Raw genomic sequence first — 6,792 nt, 5'->3', positions numbered from 1 at the left:
AACGAGGAAGAGCGGACTAGATCCCGCTCTTTTTTTTTTTTTAAATATATTTTATTGATTTTTTACAGAGAGGAAGGGAGAGAGATAGAGAGTTAGAAACATTGATGAGAGAGAAACATTGGTCAGCTGCCTCCTGCACATCTCCCACTGGGGATGTGCCTGCAACCAAGGTACATGCCCTTGACTGGAATCGAACCTGGGACCTTTCAGTCCGCAGGCCGACGCTCTATCCACTGAGCCAAACCGGTTTTGGCTAGATCCCGCTCTTAAAATCTTTTAAATTTATTATTTATTTATTTTAAGTTAATCTTTATTGTAGAACGTATTAAAGATGGTCCACCTTTCCCCCCATAGACCGCCCACCCCCCAGGCCTTCACCGCACTATTGTCTGTGCCCATGGGCTAGGCATATGTGCACACCAGGTCTTTGCGTGATTCCCCCCCCCCACCCCACCCTCCTTTCCCTCTGAGATCCTCTGTAATGTAGCTAGACACACACTTTCCTTTTCTCTCCTCTTCCAGAACATTCAAAAGCAATGCTTCTCGCATCGTTTGAGAGCCTGCCGTTAAGTTGAGGAGACTCTGGCACCGGTTAAGCCGAATCCTCTTGCCTCTGTGTCTCAATGTCTCCGTTTTGGTGTCTTTTGAGGAAAGGAAACCCATCTGAAGCTCCCCTTTTCCCCTTCTCTCCCGCCCCCTGGAATGTCAGGTGGGATTCCCCAGGGTGATTCGGGTTTGCTGCCCCTCTGGTTCCCTACACGCTTCCTGGGAGGTCACTTTTATTTGAAGCGATTGGATAAACAGGCAATAATTAAACAATGAAATCAATGGCTTGATTTTTAAAATAGTGAAATCTTTCACTCCCGTGGAAGCCAATGTAGGGTACCCCTGACGTCTAGGCTTTCATCGGCCTTTTCATCAACGAAGCCTTTTACAAGCCCCTTCATCGCTGATGACCCTAACAGGTCAGGGCCTTTGCTGAAATGTTTGCACGGAGCTCAGAGCCCACCATGGAGTTTCTTCTCTACCCCAAGGGTCTCACTTCCCCACAACCACGTACAGGAAGCGCGGTGGGGCCTCACTATCTCAGCCCTCAGGCGTCACACCCACTCCTTCCCCCGTCTCGCTCCCCTTTCACTCCAACCTTCCACCTTCTCCCTCTGCAGCCTGCTTGCCTACCTGGTCCCTTTCTAGAATGGACATTTCTTAAGAACAAGGACATTTCTGCCTGGTTCTCGATGATAACCCTGGCACCCAGCACAGCGCCAGGCACATAGCAGACAGCAACTACTTGCTGAATGCACGAGGCACAGGTGGAAAGCACATGGCTATTTCGTGTTATGGAAAACATACCATGGTGACGAAGAGAAGCATTTTACCTAAGATCTATATTTTAGGAAAAGCAGAAATTACTTTTGTTTGTGTGCATGTTGCATTATTCCTACCACGCGTATCCTACACGAACAAATTCAAATTCTACTTTAGGTCTAATCTGGAGAACATAGAACCCTCATGCAGGAAGGCGTGGTACATGGAAGTGTGTTTTTCCCATGAGAGTCAATACTATACAATGACAGGGGTTAGTAACAGCAGTCAGAGCAACCTTCAGGCATCTGTCCAATAACTGCACAGCATTCTGATGGGAGAAATGGAAACCAAAGGTCCCCATTAGATGACTGAATGTATTATTTTCTCCCGGAGTTTCTGGTCAGGAGACCTAGAGTTCCAAAGAGGCATCCAGGGTTTCCATGGAAACTGCCGGGAACAACATTTGTGCCCCAGGCTTCTGGAACAGACCGAGCGAAGGAAGGCGAGCCAGAGCAGGGCAATTTAGGAACCCCCTGAGGACGCCTGCACAGGGACGTGGGGGGCGTCGTTGGCCCCCATCACACCATCACCCTCTAGAGACAGCGCCATGGCCACAGGCAATCCGAAATGAAGGACGGCGCGCCCTTGTGCCCGTGGAGTTGTCCTCAGCCGATAAGTAGAGCGTCTCTGTGAGTGCATATTGTGCTTATGTGGTTAAGTAGGAGGACGTTAAGTAACAATACCTACATTCAGATAGATAAAATAAGTTGAAGTGTGTGAAAATCATATTTTGGAAATAATTTAGTATTTAATATAGGCTTTTATATTAGTAACACATTTTTGTGTACAATGGCATGACAACATGGCACAGTCCTTTAATTCGACTATTATTCCTATGAGTTAGAAATTATTATAATTCCTACTTAACGGCAGAGGAAACGATCTAAGAAAATGCATGTAGTTGGCGATAGAGCGATGCCTACAACCTGGGCTCCTGATGAAAAATCTATTGTTTTTTCTGTGACTCCAGGCTACAAAGGAACTGACTTATATATCCAATGATTCACATAAGTTCATCTCCTCCTAATACTTTATTTAAAAATTTTTTAATATAAATTTTTAGCTTATTGATTTTATAATGTTATTAAATTTGTATTTACTGATTGATTTTTTTGTTTAGAGAGAGAGAAGGAAGCATCAATTTGTTGATTCTTGTATGTGCCCCTACCGGGGATCGAATCCAACCGAGCTACCTGGCTCGACCTAAAACTACATCATTCTTTACTGGCTGCAGCAGTCAAGAATGATGATTGAGTTGTTTTATTTAATGTTCACTAAACTAGCATTTCTTCAACTATGTTCTTTAGAATGCTGTTATGCTATTAACAAATCACAGGAGTGGACAAATAACTCAGATTTGTATAGAAGCCACATGACAACAATAGCAATGGCAGACAATACAACATCTTCTACTTTTTTTCATTCTGAACTTAAGTTATTTCAATATCTTCTCTAAAATTTGAAGAAAATAGTTAAGATATTGTGCATATACATATTACTCAATACTTTATCATCTCAAATGTTTAAGAACCGGAGAGCTAAACAATGTAAAATAAGCTAAATTAGGAGAAAACGGAGAAAAGATGGTTGGTATTAGACCAAATGATGAATGCTGGTCTTGTTTCTACCCCCGATCAGCTATGTGACTTTGGAAAACCCGTTCCCCACTCTGCACCTCAGCTCCTTCTCTTTTCTTTCCTCTGTTATCACATGATCTTTCACAAATGAAATATATTAAATAGGCAAAACCTAGTCAGGTGGGACCCCTGCTTCCTTGGACTCCAGGAAGTCTGTTTGAACACGGGAACTAGCTGATGTCCCAGGTCCCGCCTGGCTCCTGCTGTCTTTCCTTCTGGTTTGGAATTCTTTTTTTTTTTTTTAAATATATTTTATTGATTTTTTACAGAGAGGAAGGGAGAGAGATAGAGAGTTAGAGACATCGATGAGAGAGAAACATCGACCAGCTGCCTCCTGCACATCTCCCACTGGGGATGTGCCCGCAACCCAGGTACATGCCCTTGACTGGAATCGAACCTGGGACCCTTGAGTCCGCAGGCCGACGCTCTATCCACTGAGCCAAACCGGTTTCGGCCTGGTTTGGAATTCTTAAACGCATCGGTGATTAGTGGGGTGCAGAATGTGGCGGGGGTAGGCCCAGGTCTTAGCATCATGGGCAGCTGTATTATGAGCCACACTGCCTACATATTTTTGGTATTCTTCTTGTAACTGTAATAATATCTTGTATGTATATTTTACTAAAAACTGCTTTAAATTATTCTTGGCATCCGGCAAGGAATTAGTTCTCAAACATTCAAACAATTCACATGACCTTGGATTTCAAATTCCTCAGCAGTGCGGGGTTCTGCAGTCCTGGCTCCCTAGTTAAACTGAAAATTGCTTTTAAAGAGAATTCAGAGTATGTGTGCTATGTTTTCTTTTAGTTGTTTGGATCCCATCATCATGACATGAACTAAAAGTGCATGTTCCGATGACACATTCTGAGAAATGATGATGATTTTAAACAGATACAAGATGTAAATCTCACAGCTGTCAGGCCTTTGACCATCCTGGGGTGCTTTTTTCTTGCAAGAAGATATTTTCTCATTTTCTTGCAGCTAAGTAATAACATTAGTTTTTATGTTTTGTATGGCTTTCGTTCCCATCTGAATCTCCCCTCACTGCTTTCTTCTGATATCAGAGCTGGGGGCACCAGGCCACCACTGGCCTACGTTCATTCTGGGACACACTGTGAGGGATATAGACAAATTCGAGAAGAGAATGACTGAACAGCAAGGGGGGCATGGAATTTAAGAGAAGGCTGAAAAAAAAGGGGGAGGGGGGACTTAATCTGGGAAAGACTAAGAGGAAGATGTGGTCTGAGAGAGCGCCTTTGCATTTTAAAAAAATATACATATTTTTATTGATGTCAGAGAGGAAGGAAGAGGGAGAGAGAGATAGAAACATCGATGATGAGAGAGAATCATTGATTGGCTGCCTCCTGCACATCCCACACTGGGGACTAAGTCCACAACCCAGGCATGTGCCCTGACCGGGAATTGAGCCGTGGCATCCTGGTTCATAGGGCCATGTTCAACCAGACTGCCTTTGCATTTTGGAAGGGTTGTTAGGCTCAAGAGTGACTAAGGGTGATCAGTACAGCCTCGAGGGGCAGAATTAGGACCGGGGGTGGCGACGTATTTTGGAGCTGCCTTTAGCTCCGAGTTTTCCAGCTCTGCTGGTCACAAGCAAAGCCTGGGCCTGCTCTCCGGGCGTCACAGGCAGCACTCACATGGCATTTGCAGAGTTAGACTAAATGCTGGTCTTTTCAAACTCCAGTCACTTCTCTGCTATTAAATGTCTATGAATAACATTGACTCCCTTTCCTGCAGTTGAGTGACATCTTAGTTCTCTCAGTATTTCCTTTGTGTGAAACACTTTTTCGTTTGTTTGTTTAAAAGCAAATTCCTAACTTTTATATGAAGTTGGGTGATTGGAAAGGAGTGTCTTCCATGATCCTCCCCCATAGATGGTGAAATCATGACTTTATTATGAAACTACAACCAGTGGGAACTCTGACTTCATAATTGAGAGAATAGTGTTTGTGATCTCGTTAGAACTTTGACAGGGATGTGTGCTGTGTGCACTGTCTTGATTTTTTTGTAGACTTTTCTATGCCATGTAGGTTCTGAAGATTTTGCTTGAGAGCTTTGATCATTCAGACAATCACTTTCTTTTCATGCAAAAATTTTAAAACTTACTTAGAGTCTTCGAAATGAGTATTTTTAATTTCAAAAATTTCATTATAATGTTCATATTGCACATGTGCTAAGGAAAAAGAAACCCTTTCATTTTGAGGGCTTAATTTGAAGGACGTCTATTTGTTTAGGCCATGATTCACTCCTCATGACCCAAATTTCTAAGCAAGAGAATTATAGGACAGAACATGTTTCTGTAAATTCAATTTAAAAAACAACAAAAGGGTGTTCAATGAAGTCTGCCTTCTCTGAAAGCATAGTGTTAAGATTTCTTTTCATTAGACCATTTCCTTTGAGAAATGTAAAGTTTACGCATTGAATGAGAACTCCAACTTCTTTTTCTAATGCAGCATTTCTAATACAAAACAGGGATGAAAAATTGTTAAGGAATCTGGTAAGCGAATTTAGATTCTACATGACTTTTAAATTGGCAAATTTGGATAAAGCTCTCCATCATTGAATTAATTTAGCCTTTCCAACAGAGTGGGTACGTTTATTGAGACATTCGAATGCTTGGCTTTTCCACATACAAATCTCAATGAGAATTTTTCAAGAACATAATGTGAATTGGCCAACGTGCTTGCTGACACCAAGATTCGGGGGAATAAACATCAGGCAAAATTCACCTGATTGTGTGGCTGTGGCCCACGTGCTTAAGAGATGTTTGCATTTTCTGAGCTCAGAGCCATGGGCCCCTGGCCCCTAAAACAGGGAATGCGTCTCAACAGAGTGGAACCGTCCTCACAACGCCTCCTTTTCAGGACGTTCACATGTTTAAAAAGTCTTTTGAGATAGTTTTCCTCCTGTGAAGACCGGGGGATGGTGAAAGGTGCTCTTTAGTGACTCTTCCAGCTCCCAACTGGTGGGATTCTGGCCTTAGAGCTTAGAGATTTGGATGTTAGGGTAGGTTTTCCTCTTCACTCTCTTCCAAAGGCGTGTGCCAGTCGCAGGAGATGCTCTGACCCCTTCTTCTGAATATCGAAGCCATGTCCCTCTATCATCGCCGGCGCCTGTTAGCTTCTGTGCAGCCAGCAGAGCTGCCCGGGGGCTGAGACCAGCGAGAGCCCAGCTAGACTCGCCCGCCCCGCGGCGCTGCCGCCCAGCCGGCTGGGGCCACGGGCGCCCCCTTCCTCCCCGGGTGGGTAAGGGAGCCGCCGCCGGCCCCTCTGCGTTTCTGCACAAACCACTCAGGGCGCATGCTCTTCTGACGATGGTCCGGAGCGCCATTTTCATATCCAGCCCGTCCTCTCCCGGGGCACGGCCGCGGGACACCCGGCTTGAAAGTTGCCCAGAAACCCGCCGGGGCCTCTGGGGGAGGACCCGGCCCCCGCGCGCTTCTGCCGAGGCGCCGGGAAGACACTCTTCCGTTGGTGTCCCCCGAGGACACGCGGCCCCTCCCGGCCTGTCCCCCGGTTCCCGGTCCCCGGTCCCCGACCCCCGGCGCCCGCCCCGCCCCGGCACGATGAAAAGGTGGGCAATTGTGATGGTTTCTACTCCCGAGGGGCGGCCTGAGGTTGAGCGCATGGGGTCTCGGATGGGAAATTTTGCCCCCATGAGAACAAGGTCGCATACTCGCATGCCGGTATGGCAAAGGAAACCAGTTCGAGGTGTTCTGACGTCGAGAAATACTCAGAGAGTTATCAAGATTCACAGGCCCTGACTGTGATGT

This window comes from Myotis lucifugus, unplaced genomic scaffold (genome assembly GCF_000147115.1).
Source record: "Myotis lucifugus unplaced genomic scaffold, Myoluc2.0 scaffold_633, whole genome shotgun sequence".
NCBI lineage: Eukaryota > Metazoa > Chordata > Mammalia > Chiroptera > Vespertilionidae > Myotis > Myotis lucifugus.
This window is presented reverse-complemented; position numbering follows the sequence as displayed.